Source organism: Oryctolagus cuniculus, chromosome 20 (genome assembly GCF_051225735.1).
Source record: "Oryctolagus cuniculus isolate XC-2025 breed Fujian yellow rabbit chromosome 20, ASM5122573v1, whole genome shotgun sequence".
NCBI lineage: Eukaryota > Metazoa > Chordata > Mammalia > Lagomorpha > Leporidae > Oryctolagus > Oryctolagus cuniculus.
In genome coordinates this window covers 22,200,259-22,224,380 of record NC_142886.1, presented here as the reverse complement: position 1 = coordinate 22,224,380, position 24,122 = coordinate 22,200,259, and the positions used below count along the sequence as shown (strand labels likewise).

The window sequence follows — 24,122 nt, the reverse complement described above, 5'->3', positions numbered from 1 at the left end:
CTGGGCCTTCTAGGGGACATCTGGCAGTATTCAGAAATGCTGTGGTCACAGTGAGGTGTGCTATCTAGTGGTAGAGGCCCAATATGCTGTGACACAGGGTAGAACACAAGGAAGGGCATAACAAAGGATTATCTTATCTGGCCCCAAATGCCACAGTCCTGAGGTTGAGACCCTGATTCAGAAGTATGTTTGAATACAAAGATTTTTTCATCACCCGAGTTCCAACACATATACCCAGATCAAAGCAAGTAACTTTCATACAGGGTACATCCTCAAAAACTGCTGGAGGAGAAGTCATCATTGCCAAATCTATGACTTAAATGCAGCACAGGAGCCAGCGCTGTGGCGCAGCAGATTAAGCCACCATCTGCAGTGCTGGCATCCCATATGGGGAACCAGTTCAAGTTCCGGCTGCTCCACTTCTGATCCAGCTCTCTGCTATGGTCTAGGAAAGCAGTAGAAGATGGCCCAAGTCCTTGGGCCCCTGCACTCATGTGGGAGAGCCAGAGGAAGCTCCTGGCTTCAGCCTGGCCCAGTTCCAGCCACTGTGGCCCCTTGTGGGAGTGAACCATTATTTGGAAGAAAACTCTCTAACTCTGCCTTTCATATAAACAAATCAATCTTTTTTTTTTTTAAAGTAGCACAAATTATGGTAAAATGGCTTTCTGAGTATCTCTGAATCTGATTATTATTCTTTTATTTTAGCTAACACAAGGATGATAACCTATTAAGTGAAGACAATATCAATGATATTCTGTATATTTTGTAGTGGTAATAACAGATATGGTAAATTTACTTTCTACTTACTGACCCTGGCTTGCTAAAAATCTTTCAAGCTCTTCTTTTCCTTGGAGTTTTAACCTGTGGCCAATAAGGTTATTCTTTATTTCAATTAATGCTCTTTTCTGTTCTGAGACCTGCCCTAAAATACAAAAAGGGATGGAACACAGTGCTCAGCACTGTGAATTGTGGGGGTTACGCTCTAATAGGTGAGAGTGACAGCAAGCAAACAGTGGAAGAGTATACCAGATGGGCAGTGGCAAGTGCCATCCAGAACACTGAAATATAGTAACATAGTCAAAGTGCCTGGCTGACTTACCTTCAATAGACTGGTCAAGGAAAGCCACTCTTGAGTAAATGCTTTAGGATAAGACGACCTAAACATCAAAGAGAAATCAGCTACACTAAAAAAGGACATTCTCAGCAGATGGACAAGGGCCTAAAGCATGAACAAACTTAGCATGTCTGAGGCAGAGAACCACTGTGGCTGGAGGGAGGAAAGAGACTGAGTCAGTCTAGGAGTCAGCTTGCAGATCCATGTAACAATGTGTAAGAACAATGTGTAAGGTTTCATGTCTTCATCTTGTGACAGGATCCAGCTCAAGGTGAAACAGGCTTGCCTTAAGGTGGGATGAGCGAGATGGAGAGAAGTGGATGGAGTTGTGAATTGCTGGGGTGGAGATAAGGCATGCTGATGGATTAGATGCCACTGTAAAACAGGACATATGTAGTGGTGGAGAAAGGTGTGAATCAAGGATGGTCTTCAAAGTTTAAACTGAGCTTGATGGTTCTGCCAAGAAATCTGAGTAGTGAACAGGTTTAAAGGATATGAACTTAGTGACCTGCTATCTTGGTTTGCCCAGGACAGAGAGGGTATCCTACAATGTGAGACTTTGTGTTTTTTTTTTTCAAAAGATTTATTTATTTATTTGAAAGTCAGAGTTACACAGAGAAGGAGAGGCAGAGAGAGAGAGAGAGAGGGAGGGAGGGAGGGAGGGAGGGAGGGAGGGAGGGAGGTCGGTCTTCCATCTGCTGGTTCACTCCCCAACTGGCTGCAACGGCCAGAGCTACACTGATCTGAAGCCGGGAGCCAAGAGCTTCTTTCAGGTCTCCCACATGGGTGCAGGGGCCCAAGCATTTGGGCAGTCTTCCACTGTTCTCTCAGGCCATAGCAGAGAGCTGGATAGGAAGCGGAGCAGCTGGGTCTTGAACTGGAGCCCATACGGGATGCCGGAACTGCAGGGGGAGGCTTTACCTGCTATGCCACAGCGCCAGCCCCAACTTCCAGTGTTAAAACTGAGAAAAGTCCCAGGGAGCCAGGACCAGCTAGGTATAAATCAAGAGTTCTCTGCTGTCCATGTCAAATGTTAAAAGTCCCGGTTGCCCCTCTTCCAGGCCAGCTCTCTGCTGTGGCCCGGGAGTGCAGTGGAGGATGGCCCAAGTGCTTGGGCCCTGCACCCCATGGGGGACCAGGATAAGTACCTGGCTCCTGCCATTGGATCAGTGCAGTGCACCGGCTGCAGCACGCCAGCCACGGCGGCCATTGGAGGGTGAACCAACAGCAAAGAAAGACCTTTCTCTCTGTCTCTCTCTCTCTCTCACTGTCCACTCTATCAAAAAAATTTAAAAAAAAAAAAAAAAAGCCTGCTGGACGTCTCTGTGGAGATACTGGAAGGTAGCTGGAAGCCTAAGTCTAAAGAAAGTCTGAGCCACAGACCCAGAACCAGGAGTCACACAGGCACACGGAAGAACTACACAGTATCGCCTCAGGAGCCGAGAGTAGGGCACCCAGAATAGCACTGGCATCTTTATTCTCCACAGATCACAAGTCACTTCACGGGCTAGTTCCCCATTTACACAGCTGCTACCTTTCAGACTCCATGTTTTACTTGTACTTTCCACATAAGAGTAACATGCACATTTCACATGTTCTCAGGCAATGAACTTAAAATACTTTGCTTCCAACTTTACCTCTGGCGTCAGCACTGTTGCAGCAGGTTACACTACCATCTGCAATGTCCACAACCCCAGAGCACTGGTTCAAGTCCTGTCATGTATGTTTCTGACCCAGCTCCCTGCTAATGCACCCGAGAAAGTAGAAGATGGCCCAAGTGCTTGGGCTCCTGCACCCACATGGGAGACCAGGGTGGAGTTCCTGGCTTCAGACTGGCCCCGCCTCAGCTGTTCTGGCTATTTGGGAATGAAGAAATGGATGAAAGATCTCTCTCCCTCCATTTCTCTCTCTTTCCCTTTTAAATAAATAAATAAATCTTAAAAAACAAACTTCAGCTCTGACAACCCCACAGCATGGTCTCAGCTCCTCTCCTAAGAGCTACAGAAGAGTGTAATTGTAGGGATCAGGTTTATTGTCTACTGTTTCCTTCTGTATTACCCAAAACTTCACAACAAAGAAATTCCACCATTGCTACAGCCAAACGTGTGGTCTCATTTTTTCCTATTCCAAATCCCACTTCCCCTGCTTTCTAATTATCTTCAATAAAGCATGACTCTCAACTTCCACAATCAAAAAACCAAACTCTCACAATCAAGGAAAAGGAATCTAGAAGCAAACAAACTGACAAAAGCTCTCCAAGGGCAAGTTTCAGTGACAGGAGCCCGCGGCTCAGCGCGCTGGTCTCATTGAAAAGATTCCCAATGCCCTTGGCTGCATCTTAGCTGGGCACGCTGGTACTCACAAAAAAGGAACAATTACCACAGTGACTCCACAGATGGCCCATTTAAACTACGGAATTAATACAATGTGTCTGCTGACCTATTTCAAATAACTAAATAGAAACCACTCAATTGGCCAGCTTGTGACAGAAAACAATCACATGCTTGCACTTGACCTTCAACTCTAACTCTGCCCAGCAATGTGAGCAGAAATAGAGAATAAAGAAAAAAATCAGCAATACTCAGAAGAGGTCCAGCAGCACCCCCTGGCCCACGTGTGGGACAGCTCGCTTACCAGGGCCAGCATCCCAGACAAGGGAGAACCAGGCACAAGAGGAAAAGGGAAGACAGTCTTCCACTGAAAAGGACTGTCCACCGAAAGACAGTAACAAGAAATCTCAAAAGGGAGAATTCAGGAAAACAGTTTCCGGGAATAAATGATGCCTACAAATTCATACTCTGCTGATAAACAGGACCTTGCACGGCGGGGCCCTGTGGAATACTGACAGAGCCCCAGAGGCCCCTCAGCAGAACAGCCACCCTCGCCTTTCTCGAGCACCCCAGACACAGTGCTGGCCCACGCAGAACCCCCATGGAGTCTACTAAAAGGGAGGCATTTTTAATCTTTCATAAGGCAAAAAAATTGGAAAAGACAGACATGGGTTTAAAATTAGAAACTAATAAATTCTGAAGGATAAGACTCAACTGTTCATGGTCAGATAAAGCTCAAGCAGTATCTCATTAACGAGTATGACTTTTCATTTCACTTTTATACTGAATTTCAAACTTATTTTGTTTATAATTTCAAGTATAATCATCCTTTTTTTTTTTTTTTTTTTTTTGACAGGCAGAGTGGACAGTGAGAGAGAGAGACAGAGAGAAAGGTCTTCCTTTGCCGTTGGTTCACCCTCCAATGGCCGCCGCGGCCGGCGTGCTGCGGCCGGCACACCACGCTGATCTGATGGCAGGAGCCAGGTGCTTCTCCTGGTCCCCCATGGGGTGCAGGGCCCAAGCACTTGGGCCATCCTCCACTGCACTCCCGGGCCACAGCAGAGAGCTGGCCTGGAAGAGGGGCAACCGGGACAGAATCCGGCGCCCCGACCGGGACTAGAACCCGGTGTGCCGGTGCCGCAAGGCGGAGGATTAGCCTAGTGAGCCCCGGCGCCGGCCCAAGTATAATCATCTTAATGTAAATTATGCTGAAAACACTGATATCCCTGTTGATGGGATATTGATTAATGCATTTAAAGGCATATAAAATATATTGATACACACTGATTTTATCTGATACACAAACATCTTCTAAGATCATCACATTCTCCACCCTGCAGACATACATTTAAACATCCATTAGTAATAAAGGATAATTTTTTACCTTTCAAAAGTTGTTTCAAATTTTATAAATGATAGAACTTCAGTGACTACAATGCTGACAGCATTCACAGACATATGACTTATAAGCATGGTAAAGTTCTAGGAACATATTTAATAGATACTGAGTAGCATACATTTTCCTAAACCAAGAAATACATCATTTAGTTTGTATATTTTAAATGCTTTGAATCGCTTTGCCTTCATCCTAATGAAATCACTAAAGAATGTCCTATAAATCTATTATCTGTAATGAGAAAGTATTCATAGACTTATAATTTAATGATCTGAAAATAATCCCTAGTTGGTGCCTCCTTAACAAATATGTCCTGGGGCTGGTGTTCTGGGGTACCAGGTAAAGCCTCGGCTTCCAATGCCAGCATTCCATATGGGTATGGGTTTGAGTCCAGCTACTCTATTTCTAATCCAGCTCCCTTTTCATGGCCTGGGAAAGCAGCAGAAGATGGCCCAACTGCTCCCAACCACCTTTATGGGAGATCTGAAAAAACCTCCTAGCTCCTGGCTCCTGGCTTTGGCATGGCCATTGTGACCACCTGGGGAGTAAATCAACCAGTGGATGGAAGATGTCTAACTCTGACTTTCAAATAAATAAATAAATATTTAAAAAGGGGGGGAGGAGGTCCTGTAGGACTGGCATTGTGGACACCAAAATCAAGTCCAGGCTACTTCACTTTCAATACAGCCCTGGGATTTCCATGGGAAAGCAGTGGAAGATGGCCCGAGTATGGGCCCTTGTACCTATGTGAGAGACTTGGATGAAGCCCCAATCTCCTGGCTTCGGCCTGGCCCAATCCTGGCTGTTGCAGCCATTTGGGGAGTGAACTTCTCTGTCTCCCAACCCTCTCTTTCAAATAAATAAATAAATCCTTTAAAAAATTTTTTCTGTTGTCATGATGACTTTACAAGAAAATCTGCAAAGCTATTTAAGACAGGCGCTATGAGAAAGACAGCAACAGACACTGCTTGGAAGAAGAAATGGAACAAAAGGCTGAAGCAGGAATGCCAGAGAAGGGCAGCTCACCAGCACGCACTGTTCAGGCTAGAGAGTCGGCTCCACACACAACAGGTCCGAGTCACCTCCTGCCCAAGCCTGGAGTGAAAGAAGCCCTCCAAAAGAAACATTCCAACAAAGAATTATCCTGGAGAATTAGTGCATTCCAAAAACAGTTCCCTAATTAATACAAACATTACCCAGTAATGAAGTATAAGACACCTATGAACAAAAGCCAAGGTTTTCAATGAGTTCATTAATTTGAGGACTTTCTTGTAAATTTTGGATGTTTATAAAATTCTATAGTTTCTAAAAATAAAACACAATTTACTACCATTGACAGCTAAAAAAGCTTTTTTTTTTTTTTGACAGGCAGAGTTAGACAGTGAGAGAGAGAGAAAGGGAGAAAGGTCTTCCTTTTCCGTTGGTTCATCCCGCAAATGGCTGTTACAGCTGCGGCCGGCGTGCTGCGCCGATCTGAAGCCAGGAGCCAGGTGCTTCCTCCTGGTTTCCCATGCGGGTGCAGGGCCCAAGGACCTGGGCCATCCTCCACTGCCTTCCCAGGCCACAGCAGAGAGCTGCACTGGAAGAGGAGCAGCTGGGACTAGAACCTGGTGCCCCAACCAGGACTAGAACCCAGGGTGCCAGTGCCGCAGGCAGAGTATTAGCCAAGTGAGCCACGGTGCCGGCCAGCTAAAGAGCTTTTAAGAGAGCTAATTACCCCCAAATCACACACAACACTAAAGCAATAAGCACCACAGCATAATTCTGAAACTCTGCTTCCATGCTGAGAGCACAGGAGCAACTGAGAATGGATGTGAGCACAGGCAGAGGAGGAAGGATGCCTCGTCTTCGTCTTGGTGGCTGCACAAGAGGGAAAAGAAGGAGCACCGTCTTCTCCCTCGGGCCTCGCTTTGGTCCCCACCAGCCAGTGACGTGCCCATGCCTTCCAGGGACTTTCCAGCAGCTGTTCATTCAATCAGAGCACTGTCCAGGCTCTGGAGATTCTAAAGAGCTCATTTCACAGTGAGCTCTTGGGGACACAGACCAAATGTCAACCCGTACAGCTCCAGAAGGCAACAGTTACACAGCGTCTGCTCAGTAAACACTTGAAGATTAGGAACTCTCTAAGAATAAATGAATGAGAGGCTGGTGTTGTGGCACAATAGGCCAAGCCTCTGCCTTCACTGCTGGCATCCCATATGGGTATACTGGCTCCTGTCCCGGCTGTGGTTCTTCCAATCCCGCTCTATGTTTATGTCCTGGGAAAGCAGTGGAAGATGGCCCAAGTGCTTGGGCCCCTGCACCCACATCATGGGAGACCTGGAAGAAGCTCCTGGCTCCTGGCTTCAGATCGACTCAGCTCTGGCCATGCAGCCATTTGGAGAGTGAACCAGCAGATGGAGGACCTTTCTGTCTCTCTCTGTAACTGTATCTCTCAAATATTCTTAAATAAGAATTCTTAAAAAAGAATAAATGAATGAGAAAAGAAGCCAGTAAAAGAGAAAACAGTAGAGACCAGTGCTGCGGTTAAGGTGCCATCTGCAGTGCCAGCATCCCACATGGGCACCAGTTAGTTCCGGCTGCTCCACTTCTGATCCGGCTCTCTGCTGTGGTCTGGGAAAGCAGTGGAAGATGGTCCAAATGCTTGGGCCCCTGCACCCACATGAGAGACCTGGAAGAAGCTCCTCTTCTGGCTTTGGCCCACTGCAGCTGTTTGGGGAATGAACCAGCAGATGGAAGACATCTCTGTCTCTCCCTCCCTCTCTTCTCTAATTCAGATTTTCAAATAAACAAATATATAAATCTTTAGAAAGAGAGAGAGAGAAAACAGTATTTTCACAGAGGTAGGAGGACAGAAGGGATGATGGAACAGAAGAAGAAAAAAACACTTCTTGGGAAAGGAAGCAGAAAACAAAGAGAAAAGTGGGGGTAATGCAGGAATATCACAAGCACGGGATAGCCCAGGAATATGCAGATTGAGCATCATGGACTTGGGAATAAGAATACAAAATTACAGAGCTTTAAAAGAGCAGAAGCTAGAGTGTAAAAAAAAAAAATTAGGTATGAGTTAACAGTGAAACACTTGCACTTTCTTCCTAAGATCAGGATAAGGCAAGAGTATTTGTTCTCACCACTCCTAGCTCGCATTGTACTAAAAGTTCTAAGTTGCTTAATAAGGACAGAAAAACATTTTAAATGGTATAAAGATGGAAAAGGAAATGAAAATGTCCATATTCACAAACATATATGATTATGTATGCAAATAACCTTATAAAAATAACAGATGCACAAACACACACAATATGGAACTAGCAATGGAATTTGGGCGGTCTGTAGCAATTCTGTTTTTGTATACCAGTAAGGGGACAATTAAATGAAATTTGAAAAATTACACAGAGGAATATATAACAAGACATATAAAATCCAATATGTCAAATGAAAACAATATATCTAATGGAAGATGTACAACTCTATATTGAAAACTATAAACAATGTTGACAGAAATTAAGTGGAGAGGTTCACAGATAGGAAGACTCAATAATATCAGAATGTCTATATTCTCCACAAACTGAAATATAGGTTTCAAGGGAATCAGGCAGGCATGACACATTGACTCCAAAATTTATATGAAAATACAAAGGATCTATAATATCCAAAGCAATTCAAAGAATGAAGTTGAGGCCAGCGCTGCGGCTCACTTGGCTAATACTCCGCCTGCGGCGCCAGTTGCTCCTCTTCCAGTCCAGCTCTCTGCTGTGGCCCGGGAAGGCGGTGGAGGATGGCCCAAGTGCTTGGGCCCTGTACCCGCATGGGAGACCAGGAGAAAGCACCTGGCTCCTGGCTTCGGATCGGCGCAGCGCTGGCCATGGCGGCCATTAGGGGAGTGAATCAACAGAAGGAAGATCTTTCTACCTGTCTCTCTCTCTCTCTCTCTCACTAACTCTGCCTGTCAAAACAAACAAACAAAAAACAAAGAATGAAGTTGGATGACTTCATCACAGAGCGATAGTACTCAAGCTAGAGTGTAACAGCATGTGAACAGACCAGAGAAAAGAAGAGACAGAAACACTCAGGGCAGCCTGGTTTTTTTTTTCTTTCTTTTTCTTTTTTTAAATGTGAGGTTTGAATTTTTGAGTCTTTATTTATTCTTATTCATTTGAAAGACAGAGACATAGAGTCAGAAAGTAAGAGATCTTCCCATCTGCTGGTTCACTCCACAAATGCTGGCAACACTTGGGCTGGGCCAGATCAAAGCTAGGAGCTAAGAACTCAATCTAGTTCTCCCATATAAGCGACAGAGACCCAACTATTTGAAAATGCATACTACTACGCATGAATCTCAAATTTTGTGCATAAAAATAAACATCTTTTGATTCTATTTTTCCACAAACTCTTTGAAGCACTCTCAAAATCTTACAAGTCAACATAAGAAGACTGTAATGATACTGATTTAGAAAATTTAAGATTTGAAAAAGGTACTGTGCAAAAATAGGTAATGGCCATAGGAATGGCCAATAAGCACAGAACCAGGTGATCCAAAATCATCAGTCATCAGAAAAAAGCAACTTAAAATCACAATGAGATATGATTTAACACTCATCACATAGCTAAATGAGCAAACAAAAACTCAGGGCTGGCCTTGTGATTCAGTGGGTTGAGCCACGACCTGTGATTGTAACATCCTATATAAGCACAGGTTTGAATTCTGGATGCTCCATTTCCAATCCGGCTCTCTGCTAATGTGCCCGTGAGGGCAGCAGAGAATGGTCCAATTGCTTGGTCTCTTGCACCCAAGTGGGAGACTCAGATGGAGTTCCAGACTCCTGGTTTTGGCCTGGGCCAGCCCTGGCCACTGCAGCCAACTGGGGAGTAAACCAGAAGATAAAAGATTCATTTCCTCTCTGCCTTTCAAATTAATAAAATAAATCATTAAAAATATAATAAAGAGCACAATTCATTTTAAAAAGAAAACTATTAACACCAAACGATTGTGAGAAATGTAGAGCAGCTGGAACTCTCAAAAACTGCTGGCACAACTACATAAAATAGCACAGCCACTCTGGGAAAACGGTTTGGCAGTTTCTTGCACAATAAAATGCACACCCACCTACCCTTTGCTCCAACAATACTACTCATGGTATGACCCAAGGGAAATGAAAATATGTGGCTCCAAAACAACTTAAACAAGAATGTTTATAACAACTTTACTGGTAACAGCCCACAACCAGAAACACCACCAATTGAAAGCTGAGGATCTATGCATTTGCTGGATGTATAGTATATCTAATAAAAAATAAACTTGAAGAAGAAGGAGCAAAGACATAAGAGAGGGATGGAATAAGACTCCTCATTTCTGCTTTTTGTTCTCCCCACACTGGCAGCAAAGAGGGAGAATGGGCAAAACTTGAGAGGGGTCAAAGAATGTGTGCTGCAGAGAACACGAAGGACATTTACAGGAAAGAAAGTGCATGGATGGAGACTGGAATGATAGGGAGAGAGACTGGAATGATACGACTCAAGGACTCACATCCGAGGAAAGGTGAAAGGGAAGCGGGTTGGACAGAACAGAGGTTAACCGTGCAAAGAAGGGCTCCACAGAAGATGGGAAAGGATGGCTTTACTACTGGAAAGCAGAAGAAATGAAGGAGCTGGGTTGCCAAAGCCAAGCTGATTGCCAACAGATCGCATCATGGGCTTGCCATAAAGTTTTCTTTGATTCTTTCCTCTCCTTAACCCTACAGTCAACCAATTACTACTGATCTTTAGAAGTTTTTCAATTTCTTCGTGCCAACCAATGGAAAATGCATTGATTGGGAAGTCTAGAGTTACTACAGTACAATGGCTACAATACTTGACTAAAATAATGAGAACAAGTGGCAAAAGACAGTATCTCTTGAGTGATCTCTGCATCGTACTAACATAGATTAAACTTCTAAGGAAATGTGCATGAGCCCATGTTTCCTGCTCTTTAAATTACTTATTTTGCTACTATTACAAATACCTAAACACTTAACACTTTTATTTATTGATCCTTAAAATGGAGATATGATGGATGCAATAAACATTAAAACCCAAATATCAAACGTTATAAATAGGAAACATGCCTTAGGGGCACTTTACTTATGTGTGGGTAGAATTTAACATTTAATAAATGGTCCAATAAAAGAACTGATTCACCTCATATGGAATAGTCAATTAGTCTGACCACAGGCAGAGACAAAAAAAAATCCTCTTCAACATAGCACAATAAGTTCCTACTGACATTCAACAACTTAGATCTTTTCTCTGTATATTTGAGTATTTAAGCACTACATGATTTCACCTTAATCTCAAAGAATTCATTGCCTAAATAAACATCCATCTCTTGAGTGAGAATTCTGTTTTTAAAAGTTTCTTATTTTTCAGAGAGAGGGAAAAAAAAAAAAAAAAAAAAACCACTCTCATCCACTCTTTCACTCCCTGAATGCCCACAGCAGCCTGGGTTGGGAACTCAATCCAGGCCTGCATGTGAACTGCAGGAAGCCAGTACCTGACATAACTGCTGCCTCCCAGGGTCTACAGCACCAAGAAGCTTGAGTCAGGAACTGGAGCAAGGCACTGAACCCAGGCACTCAGATGTGTGACACAGGTGCCCTAATTGTCTTAACTCCAAGGCCAAACACCTAATCTAGAGAATTCTGTTCTAACAAGGGTTGAAATGTTTTCCTGGGATGAATCAAGTATTCCCCATACTACCATACACTTCTTTTTCTCTCAACAAAGGCATAACTTCCAAGAAAAAGGATACATTTTTTTTGCTAGCTCTAACAATAACATTTTATTTTTTAAGATTTATTTTACTACTTGAAAGGCAGAGTTAAAGGAAGGCAGGAGGGAGACCAAGCTTCCAACTGCTGGTTCATTCCCCAGATGGTCCCAACAGCTGGGCCAGACTGAAGCCAGGAGCTTCTTCCAGGTCTCCCATGTGGGTGCAGGGGCCCAAGCACTTGACTCATCCTCTGCTGTGTTCCCAGGTACATTAACAGGAAGGTGGATTGGAAGCAGAGCAGCTGGGACTCTAACTGGTGCCCACATGAGATGACAGCATCACAGGGGAGGGTTTCACCCATGAGCCACAATGCCAACTGACACCGTACTTTTTAAATACCCAAAATTCTTGAAAACAAATTCTATGCATCAGGTTTGTCACAGCCTTTCTTTTTTTTTTTTTTTTTTTTTTGCTGTTCACCATTGTTTTATTAAGAAAACTTTTATTTAACAAATATAAATTTCGTAAGTACAACTTTTGGATTATAGCAGTCCCCCCCGCCAACCACCTTCCCACCCACAAGCCATCCCATCTCCTACTCCTTCTCCCATCCCATTCTTCATTAAGATTTAATTATCTTTATATACAGAAGATCAACTTAGTATATACTAAGTAAAGATTTCAACAGTTTGCACCCACACAAACACACAAAGTATAAAGTACTGTTTGAAGACTAGTTTTACTGTTAATTCGCATAGTACAACACATTAAGGACAGAGATCCTACATGGGGAGTCAGTGAACAGTGACTCCTGTTGATTGAACAATTGTCACCGCCCTTCCTAACATTTTGATTTTAATATACATTGGAAAGGAATGAACGACAATGTGAGCTCAGAAATGTCCCTACTGTCTCACAACACATGCGATCATCAGCCCATCACTTCCCCTCAGTGGGACAAGCTGCTGACAGCAAGCGATTAATGTTCTGAAACAATTCCAAGGGGTTTGTCAGTGTCAGCTATCGGCCAGCTCTGAGCAACGTCAGATCTCCATGATATGGTTTTTTAGAGCTCCCATTAGAGTCAACACAGGTTTACTATGAGAAAACAAGCATTTCCAATGAGAAGCTGCTGCCAAGGCACAAGCATTTTTAGGCCTGCTTCCAAGTTTGACATGGCATCAGCACACAGAGAGAGGCGCTTGCCCAGACAGCACCTTGCAGCAGAAGCGCCATCTCTTTGCTCATAACAGATAACAACAGTTCCGCCGTCTCGCTACAATAATATACTGAATTACTTTTGGGTGGTGGTGGTGGGGGGGAAATGCCTCCTCTTCCCTCTTAACTGTCCCTGTAAATGATACTTCCTGTAATCCAAGTCACATATCTCTCCATGAACACAGTCTTTGCCATCAATAGGTGCAAAGTAAAAAGCACAAGGGCAGAGTTAAATCACCAATACACAAAAGGCTTGAAGTCAGAAAAGTTGTCCTACCTCTGAATAAGAAGTTAGACTGAGACACTCTGAATCAGTATTCATAAAAGACAGCTACTTTTCATATGGCCAACAACTTCATGGTCACTGCCAAGAGGAAACTGCTGTATATACTGTACAGTAACTTTTCTACTTGTAAATATTATGAAATATCCAAAACCTCACTTTAACGCACTACATGACACATTTGTTCAATGTGAAAATCCTTTCCTTTTAAAAAAAGCTGGCTTCATCAGGAAATGGCTATTCCCTGGGAACAGTACTGTCAAAAGCAGCCGGTAATCAGATGGACATCAGGAACTTCACAGAGACCATTTATAGCAGGCCACCCAGGAAGAGGACAGAGGAGTGGTGATGACACCTTCTCCAATTTACAACACTTTACAGTTTACTAGACAGCATTTTTTCATTGTTATTCATGATCTCATCTGGGGAAATGGGCCAACAAGCAAGAGGAAATGCAGACCACATGGCCTTCTGAAGGTCACAGGGAGAACCCTACAGCCCTCTGCTGCTCTTGGGTGCATCCAAGTGAGTACATCTTCTCTTGTGCTGAAAAACAGCTGAGAAATAGGAACCAAGAAGCTGTTGTAGACCAGTTGGTTCTCATGCCCGGAATTAGTGATGCACTGCATTCAATAAACATCACTGACACCATAAAGCTAAGAAGCCTGCTTTTCTTTCTTTCATTTTTTCTGTCATTTGTCAAGCACTGAGACATAAAGAAATGGACCTACAAACACCTCCAAAAAGCACCATGACCCCCACACCTCTATTCCAACATTAGGAAGAAAGTACTTGATGCTGCTGCCTAGAAACCTGGCAGTGAGGACGGAGACCTGAAGTGGCAGGCTAGAGAAGGCAGCAAAGACTTCAGAGTCCAGATCCCATCTTGGCAGGTGTGACAGACTTCACTGTCATCCTCACAAGCAATGTCCCTACCTACTGTGAAAAGATAGATCACTCCTAATAGCAATTATTCCAAACAAGGATTCCAAGAATCTTAAAGAATGTGGCAACCTTGATTTGCCCAATTTATGGAAGATCACAAAAACTAAGAGCTGGAAGTCACTGGAAACTATACTACTCTTATTTTTTGCCAGGCAGAGTTAGACAGTGAGAGAGAGTTATAGACAGTGAAAGAGAGAAAGATCTTCCTTCGGCTGGTTCACTCCCCTAATGGCCACTATGGCCGGCGCTGTGCCGATCCGAAGCCAGGAGCCAGGTGCTTCCTCCCGGTCTTCCATGCCAGTACAGGGACCCAAGCACCTGGGCCATCCTCCACCACCTTCCCAGGCCACAGCAGAGAGCTGGACTGGAAAAGGAGCAACTGGGACTAGTACCCAGTGCTCCAACCTGGACTAGAACCCGGGGTGCTGGTGCCATAGACGGAGGATTAGCCAAGTGAGCCACAGCGCCAGCCGGAAACTACACTACTCTTTAACTTGTCTTAAAATCTGAAAATAACTTCTTACTCCTTTGGGGTGGGGGAAAGCTAGTATGCAACAGTAGGGAAGAGGGTTCCCTTTTTTAAGTTCAGCTTAGTTCATTGCCTCCTTACAGAATTAACAAAGGAGGACTTCATCTGGTAAGGAAATCAGAAAGGCTCTTACAGAGTGAGCTTCATTTTTTTATCTTATAGTCAGGAGGTCAAATGTTCTGTTAACTGAGTATCTCTTGTGAACAACAGGCAAACCGATAAATGAGTGACTGCTCAAAAGCTGTCCCTGAGCTGGATTAGAAGTCAGCCTTACCCAGTGTGAGAAAGGCGGAACACAAACAGCTGAAGAAGCAGGGACAGGCTTTAACCCGTCAGGTAACAGAGCCTTCACTTTCCTCTCTGTCTCCCCAGAGCATGCCCAGCGCTTCCTTCTTTATCTGAACCTCCTCCATCTCCCATCCTCCACACAGGTCAGATTTCTCTCTCATCGAAAAAGGAGAAGGAAATAGGATGGAGATAGCCCACTTCAAGGACTAAAGCCAACTGCAAACATAATCTAAGTACTTTCAATAAGGAAACTGGCATCTCATCTAAAACAAAAACCTAACAACCTGACTGCAGGAGTACTAACCTGAACAGAACCAGTAACTCCCTGCTAGACCATGTTGTAACTTGTCAAGGTCCTTTACTATGCCACTCACTATCATTAGGGCTGGGAAAAGTTAACTGAAATCAATCTAATGAGTGCTTTGCAAAAAGTTCCTAACTGCTGAAAATAATCATGCAAAATCTAAATGCTCATAGAGCCACCCTTAAGGGAAACACACAATTACTATTTATTAATAATAGTACCTTTTGAAGAACAAAAACTTGCTTTCTTCAATCATTTAAAATGCTAAGACTACAATCTGATGCTTAAAACTAAAAACATTATAACAACAACAATGGATCCAAATGTGAACATTTACCAAAATGTTTATAAAGTAACTTTAGAATTGGCAGTATTTGCCAAATAATTTAAAATCAATCAGTCCCTCATTGGAAGGGACTGCGGTAGCAAAGGTGAGACCCAGTGAGCTGCTGCTATGTAGGCAAAGGATCTTCAAAGACAGTGCCATCTCTTACTAACAGTCATGCTTGCTGGAACCCAATCTCTGAAAGATCTTTGTTTTCTTCCAGGGGTTGACTTTCCCAGGCAAAAATCTGAAGGGACATTGCTTCAAAGCTGAGTGACGCCACAAAATGCAGACTCCCTTTAAAGCAGCTTTTACACTCTTTACTTGGGAAAGTGGGTAGTGCACAAAGTTCTATTATTGGCTCTGTGTACACCACAATGGCTTCTGGACAAAAACCTGTTGGGGTCATGACTGGCCAAGTGGCTGAAGTGCATCACTGCTCATGGCAAACGCCTCTGGTAAGCATGAACACTTAAAGGAAGCCCACTGGATGCTGAGAGAGTGTGGCATACCAAGTTATTTTGAGTGCCAGAGAAGATGGTCAGCAAAGAATGCTCAGAAACTGTCAAACACCACAAAGGACAGATACTTTCCCATCAAAAGAGAGGACTGCTGTTTACATGAATCTTTCCAAGATGAGGATCTGAAAAGCAGACAGGAATAACCTAAGTTACTGTGAACTGTCACATGAGAGAATGGGAAACAATCACAGGGGTCTGAGTCAGTGCAGAGTTCAACACGTCTGCCATGGAGCAGAGCCTTGCTAAGTTTCTTGAAGCTGCTACTGGGGGGAGGCAGAAAGAAGAGGGACAGCAGACAGAACACACAAGGGGACAGACACGAGACACCCTGACCTGCAGTCACCCTTCCACGATTACCACCTGCAGCCTCTGATGACGCGCTTTCTCTCCTATCTTTCTATCAGGGGAGCAGAGGACAATACTCTTAAAAGCATGCCATTCTTTACAGTGTGTGAGCGTACATTTATATTTTTTCCACTTCAAAACCAAAAGTTACACTCATGTTAAGCTTTCGTTAAAAATCAAAAATTGATACTTAAATTGAGAAACATAGCTAGCATAAGAAAATTTCTTCTGAAAAATCAGTGGAAACAAAAGCTAAGCAGAGCCCAGCTTACCATTGAAGAAGCTCTTTCCTTTAGCCTATGATGAAATGATTACACCCAGCAGAAATAACTGCTTGCAGTTACAAGCTACTGTGTTTAACACACACCACAGATAAGATACTTTCCACCTTCTGGTCATCACCTCCAGCCAGTCCCTTACAAGTAACTGGTGTGACGCCCCCATAACTATGGTGTATGAGACCACATTATTAGTCAATGTTAGAACAGCCACTGTGGATGATGATGTTATAGATAATTTTCAATTTTTTGTCTATTTCTCTGCATTTCCTACATTGGTTCACAATAACATACTATTTTTTAACAAATATTTTTAAAATTTGCTGAGAACAAAGTATTAAATGTGATTTTCTTATCACATCAAATACAACCAAATGGACATTATTGCAAATGATCATCAAGACACAATTAAGGGATCAAATTACACTAACAATAAAGGCTGGACCTCGGCCTGGACTTTACATCCAACAGACTGGACATGTGCAGAGTACAAGCACACTGGTCTCTCCATCTTTGAACTGAGGCCGCTGTGGGAATAACATCAGATTTTAGGGATGGGGCCAAATTCTCAGACAAAAATCGAGACAGATGGCATATCTGCACATACTCTGTTCAGTAGAGTTCTCCACATTACAGAGGGAACACCTAAATCCGCAGATTAGGCTGATTCTATTTAATTGGTTTGAGAAGGAAATTAAGAGAGAGATAGAGACAGACAGAGTGGGAGGCTTTCATCAGGTATTAGCATTCATTCAGAAAACTGAGAAGGCAGCTGTCACTGGAAGGGATAAAATACAACCCCCTTGATATATTTCTACTCTAAGAACTGTAGAATTCTTGACTTGCAGTCACTGTACCCAGCACTAACAAGAGTTATTCACAGCCAGTGGAGAAATAATTTATCTGAAGTAATCTAGAAGCCAAGAAATTATGTTAAATGACCAGAAAAGGTGAATCTTTGATGCCTCCTGTTTAGATGATGGCTAATGATCCAATTATTTACACAATATACAAAGCCAGGGTAACAAGTTAGATTTGTTTTTGGTACTGAAGCAAGGTCTCTTAGTTCCTAATTCCAAATGGAGATTAAGTGAAAAGTTAATTGGGTACTGAACAAGTCTTTAGGACATTAAGGTCACAGTTCTTAGCCAGCAGGCCTTTTTTATGAACACAACCTAAAACCCTTGGTATTTTATGTTAGAGGAAAGATCTTACATTCCCATCGAGTCAGGAATTACATGAAGGGTAGTCACTGACAAGAACTACTTCTGCAATCAGCATCTTAGAACTCACTGCAAAATCACTCAGCAGGTGTGCTAACAATAATTTTATCATTCGAACACACGATTTACAAGAACTCCAAAGTGAACACAACAAGGTCTAACCAACAGTACCGCCCTGGACTAACAAAGAAAACCTAATTCACATGCACAGGCAAATGTGCCACGAAGCAGTCAAGTCCAGCTAAGGAAACAGTGAGGTGCACAGCAAGCTGTGGCTTCCTTCTGCTCACTGCCAGAAGCCACTCTTCTCGGAGATGCCCACAATATAGATACAGCCACATCCCCAAAAGTCAACTCACATTACAAGTGAAAAGTGTGGTCTTCTAGCTACTGAATGGATAAATGGATAAATCTCCTCAGCCTTTTCTCTTCAGAGCAGACATAGTAAGCCCTCCTCTAAATACATGCTGGAAATGACCCTTAAAACCACCTCCAGAGAAAACAAGAGAAAAAAAAAATAAGATTTACTCTATTTAGGAAAAGTCTTCATTTTATTTCCCTGAGTAGTGATTTACAAGTATCTTCAACTTTGAAATGAATGTTATTATTTTAAAGGTTTATTACACAGTAAACTGAAACAAAGAAAATCTTTTAAAATAAAATGAAACACTGTCGATTTATCATTCAGTGAACACAAAAGATGACTTTGACCACTTTACTCCCAGGCACCTTGAACAAGCCATGCCAAGTCTAGGAACCCATTATTTTCAAACAGGGAAGACAAAGAGACCAAATTTCCATTTTAAACAGAGATATGGACAGGGCCTGTGCTGAGCCTCCGCCTGAGGTGCCAGCATCCCACATGGGTGCCAGTTTGTGTCTTGGCTGCTCCTCTTCTGATCCAGCTCTCTGCTTATGGCCTAGGCAAGCAGTGCAAAGTTCTTGGGCCCCTGGGAGACATGGAAGAAGTTCCTGGCTCCTAGTTTCAGGATGGCCCAGCTCCAGCTGTTACAGCCATTTGGGGAGTGAACCAGTGGATGGAAGACCTTCCTTTCTGTCTTTCCCTTTCTCTGTAACTCTACCTCACCAATAAATAATACGCAAGAGAGATGCAGACAAATGGGGCATTACAAGCTGTAGGGCTTCCTCCTGCCTCCCTCGTGCTGTGGGGTTAGGAAGGCTCCAGGCAGCCACACAGCCCTTCATTTCCCTCAAGAGTGCCAGAGGTCAAAGGACAGGAGCTGGAAGACAGGCAACAGCTCCTCCCTACCTTCCACAGAGAGGACACGGCTAGAACGTGGACGAACTTTTCTAAAAGAGACCCATGAAATCACACCTGCTTACAAAACATCAACTATCCCACGGCTTTTCACTCTATCTAGGGAACCAGTCTATCTGCTTTCACCAGTGTGCACTGACTCTATAATACTGTCAAATTCCAAGAACAAGCTTCCTTTTCTAATTCCCTCAATCACACAATAAGCAGCAGAAACCACCGAGAAGCATTCCAGATAATTTGTGCCAATTTAGATGATTCATGTGCTGCCTTCCCAGACTAAATGGTCTACAGCCGGTGCTTCCACGTCCACCGGGGGCGGAGAGCAAGACCTAATTACAGAGCCGAGCCACTGCCAGAGGCTCCCCTGGCCCTGGGCCACGCCCACAAGCACACCATTTCATTCTGAGGTACAAAAACAGCCGAAGTCTACAAGTACCTTTATAAAGATTTAAAAAAGGAGAAAGGCACCATTCCAGAAGAACACAAAATAGAGTGATGTTGATTCACTGAACTGATTTTTCAAAGAAATTTTTCAAGAGCCCCTACTCTCTTAAAAAAAAAAAAAAAAGACAAAAACATATTGGAGGATTATAACCTAGATATCCTATCTTGCATTTTTGTGCTTTTATTTGGTTGGACCTCTGAAATAGCACATCTTGATCACAGCCCGTAGGGAGGTGGGAGACAGGTTGTACTCTGGAATCCCACATATTGGGTATCTCCATGTGATGGCTAAAATGTTCTCACACCAGCAACACTGTGATTTCAGATCCCAGGTCCACAATGGGGTCGGGGAAGCTCAAGACAGTTACATTTAGGCCGGCGCCGCGGCTCACTAGGCTAATCCTCCGCCTTGTGGTGCTGGCAGGCACACCGGGTTCTAGTCCCGGTCGGGGCGCCGGATTCTGTCCCGGTTGCCCCTCTTCCAGGCCAGCTCTCTGCTGTGGCCAGGGAGTGCAGTGGAGGATGGCCCATGTCCTTGGGCCCTGCACCCCATGGGAGACCAGGAGAAACACCTGGCTCCTGCCATCAGATCAGCGCGGTGTGCCAGCCACAGCGCGCCGGCTGTGGCGGCCACTGGAGAGTGAACCAACGGCAAAGACCTTTCTCTCTGTCTCTCTCTCTCACTGTCCCCTCTGCCTGTCAAAAAAAATTAAAAAAAAAAAAAAAAGACAGTTACATTTAAATATAAGTAAAAGAAGAACTCACTCTTTTAACAATAAAAAGCACAAAAACCTAAAATGCAATTTCAACAAAAGATGTTATAGTTTTTCTTCTGTAACATGAATAAATGTATGAACTGAGGAGAAAAATACTTTGAGCTTGTTCTTTTTTAAAAAGTTCAACATTTAAATAAAAATGATACACACACACACCACAGAGATTTTCTTTTGATTTTCATAAATCTTTCTCTGACACTGTTCCAGTAATCAGGTTCTGAAGCGGAGAGGATGCATGGTTTGTGAATGGAACTGACTGTTCAGCTTCACAGAGGCCATATTCCAAACAAGAACAAAGTGTAACAAGAATCCTCCAACAGTCAAAGAATGAGCTTTTTGAATGAAGTTTAATAACTTAAGATCCACTTTAGACCAGAGTGGTACAAAGTAATCGATATGATCCAATGTTGCCTTGCAATAAAATAAGGGAAATGAGGGAACAAGAAAGATTTGTGAGAGGCTCTCGAGGTACAGTCATGGTCAATGGTCAGGTCAAAGGAGCAGATGTCTCCTACACCCACTGCCAGCAGCACAAGTAGCAAGGCAATAAACTGACAAATCTAGAATGCACAGAAGTGAAACCTTGCAGGCGTGACAGCTACCTGTCAGAATGAGAAAAAGACATAGATGCGCGTTAAGTTTGCCTCAAGCATGCATTCGGACCACAGGAGGACTAAAACTATTTAAGTGAGACCGCGATCACCACACTGTAAAAAGCTCACGGAGGACACATTGGGTCTGAAAGCGTCCAACACATTCCAAGCCTGCACAGGAATGCCGAAGGGGGTTCAGAAAGAAAACTCAGCAGCAAGCAGAGCAGCACGGCAAAGTGCTTTGTAGCTGCAGATGAGACAAAAGCCGCTGGCATGCTGACTCAAACTCAGCCACTTAAAGTCGACCTCGTTTTGGTGCAGATCACTAGGAAGCCTAATAACAGATCTTTTGATGACTCTTTCAGTGATCCTGGATGTAGTGTGATTTTCAACAACAAAAGCACATAACATGTACTTTAAACCTGAAGTTTAAGCACAGAGAAGTCATACAATGCATGCGTGGTAAAAACACAATTACAGGGAACAATAAAGACCAACACAGGACAGTGGTTCATTGGGGGCTGAGACAGGGAACCGCTTTCAGGGAAGACTACCCTGGGTTCCTAACTGGTTGGTGAAATTGGTAAACACTCCGTTTCTCTACTGTGTTGGGGTCAGGAAGGTATATATGAATATTTGTTATGCTACTCTTTATCTGTGAAATTTAAATTTTGAGGGACAAAAGCAAACAAGGATTTATAAGTGTGAGTACAGGGTGCTTTAAAAAAACATACACACAAGGTGTGCACTGCCAAATACACACACAGACAAGGAAGGGGGTAGTTTTGTGTTGGTAATCCAAGATCCTTTGAAGGGCTCACAGTCTAAGTGAGCTGATTAAAAGTCAAACCTCCAGGAGAAAAAAAGAGAAGCTGAAAGGGGTGTGTTTTATTCTCATGTCTCTGAATGCTAACTCACTACCTGAGAGCGGCTGCAAGAAAGCACGCCAGCCAACACGACACGCTGCGCCAGTTTAATTTAACTGTGTTATTTTGCCTTGCTTTGCAATTACTCCCACATCCCCCAGGGAGAAACTAATGGATTACTAAAAATAAAATGGAGATTAAATGAATCACTTAGGATGTTTTGGCTTCCAACTCAAACTGGCTTCAACAAAAAAGGAAATGGACTGGCCCAAATACTTGGATGTCCGGAGTAGGGGCAGGCACCGGGGCTGGCTTCCCTGTGATTCCGGACTCTGTCTTCCGCCCTGTGTGGTTCATGCTCCAGAGAGAGCCAGCAGGCTGCAGTCACAACAGACCTCACACAAGCACACACCACCACCCAGAAAAGAGGCAGCGTCTTCCTGTACCTCTATCCTAGGTATGAGGAGACTTGTGCCAGAAGCTCTGAGCAAACCTGCATTGGATGTCCCTGGCTACAATAGCACCATCCCTCTAGCCAGGTAACACTAGCTGATGTAGCCACAGTTCAAGCCAACCAAAGACAAAGTGGAGACGGAACTGTCCCTGAGCAGGGCCTACCCTGGAGCTCTGATCCGTTCCTCAACCTCATAATGTGGTGAACAGATGGTTGCATGACATGGATCCAAGCCTAATGTCCACTCTGTTTATAGGGAATAGCTTGAGCACTTCTGTGTGTATCAAAACACAGGATAAATCACTATCAATATATTAGCACATAAAGTTATAGGCTCAGAAGGGTGACCAAATAAATTGATCTTTTTGAGAGAAGAGTTGAAATTTTTTCTGTGTTTCCATTTCTCTCGTGTTAAAGGTAAATACAGAAACTTAATGCTTTATGGAGGAAGTATGGCATAGTACTTACTATGTTCTTGTGCCATGGCCACAGATACGTAGACAACAGCATCATCCACCCTAATAGTGTTTATCCTGGAAAAAAAAAACCACAGATGTTAAAGTACATATAAAAACTCACTAAAACAATGCAGTTGCATATCATTGGCAAAACTCTTATCTTTGCTTTGAAAGAGGCAAACCTGCCTTTCAATTAAACAGCTGCACTTCAATTAGACTTCAGAGAAAATGTCTCCAGGTTTAGAGTATCTCCAAATATTTCTCAGTTCAGATCGCCAGCACCTATTATAGATCTGAACCTCAAAAAACTAAAATAAATGAATATGTTTTAATCAAGAAGTTCTGTCCTGGGCTACTATTTATAAAACTCCAACAAAAAAGGGAAGAAAAAAATATTAAAGAACTTCACAAATCATGTAGTATACACATTACCACATACAACTGACCCAACCTAGTGCAATCTAAAGCTAGGAAAGTCAGCTCCAACTTCTAAACCTCTAAGATTCTCAGAAAAAAACAGTTCTCATCAGGAATAAAAAAAACTCAGATCTGATCCAAATAATTGATACTGCATCATCTTAATAAATTGACTATGTAGCATACCATGAAATACTGAATGAAGACTCCCATAAAACTGAAGACTTTTAAGTCTTGGAAGTGTTTTTAATATTCACCAGTGAAAGATAAGAACGCTGTCCTTGTCCAGACCCCAGGATGAATATGAATCCAGCAAATCAATCATATTCTCGATTCAACAGACAGAAAAACACAGAAACAAGCTAAGTAAGCTGCAAGGCCATGGGGTTTCCAGTGGGCATGAGCCTTGACAAGGCTGGGGTAGCTATCATGTATTCACAAAGGCCATGCTCAATGTATGTAACATTCAGCCACGCTGTTGCATTAGTCATGGTTCATATAAATTTTACAAAACAATTTTTTAAACAACCATTAAATAGAAGAACAAGGGTAGAAAGTTCACAATAGACAAATATTTGCAATACATATATCATCAAAGAATGCCCTGAGAATGTACAAAGAACTACCAAACAGTCAGAAAAAGACTATCCAAATAGGAGACCAAAATGGCAGTAAATGAATGAAAATGTGCTCAACCTCATTCATCACCATGGAAATACAAATAACACTAAAATGAGACAAAATGACATATTGATCAAAATGTCTAAAATTTTAAAACCTGGATATACCAAATCTTAGAATACGCAGCAATTCAACTTTCGAACACTGCTACTGGGAGTGTAAACTGGAGAACAGACAGTATCTGCCAGAGGCAAATATTAATACACCCTGTGACCCAGCAATGCCACTCCAGTGAATCCCTCTAGGAAAACACATACATGGGTACCTAAGACGCCTACAGTAACAGTCAAAAAATGTGTGGTATAGT

General features: G+C 43.1%; 1 protein-coding gene across 34 annotated transcripts in view; it reads right to left on the bottom strand.

The window, feature by feature from the left end:
* Window positions 1-24,122, bottom strand: part of SIPA1L1 (signal induced proliferation associated 1 like 1) — a 437,830-nt gene that overhangs the window by 193,559 nt on the left and 220,149 nt on the right. For 29 of the 34 annotated variants that reach the window (XM_089322259.1, XM_051826282.3, XM_089322256.1 and 26 more), the window contains one exon: window positions 22,728-22,792. The gene's annotated coding sequence lies outside the window, so the exon portion shown is untranslated. Of the gene's footprint in view, window positions 1-5,866; window positions 5,953-22,727; window positions 22,793-24,122 lie in introns of all 34 variants that reach the window. The other 5 variants (XM_089322258.1, XM_089322255.1, XM_089322253.1 and 2 more) reach the window with 1 other exon arrangement.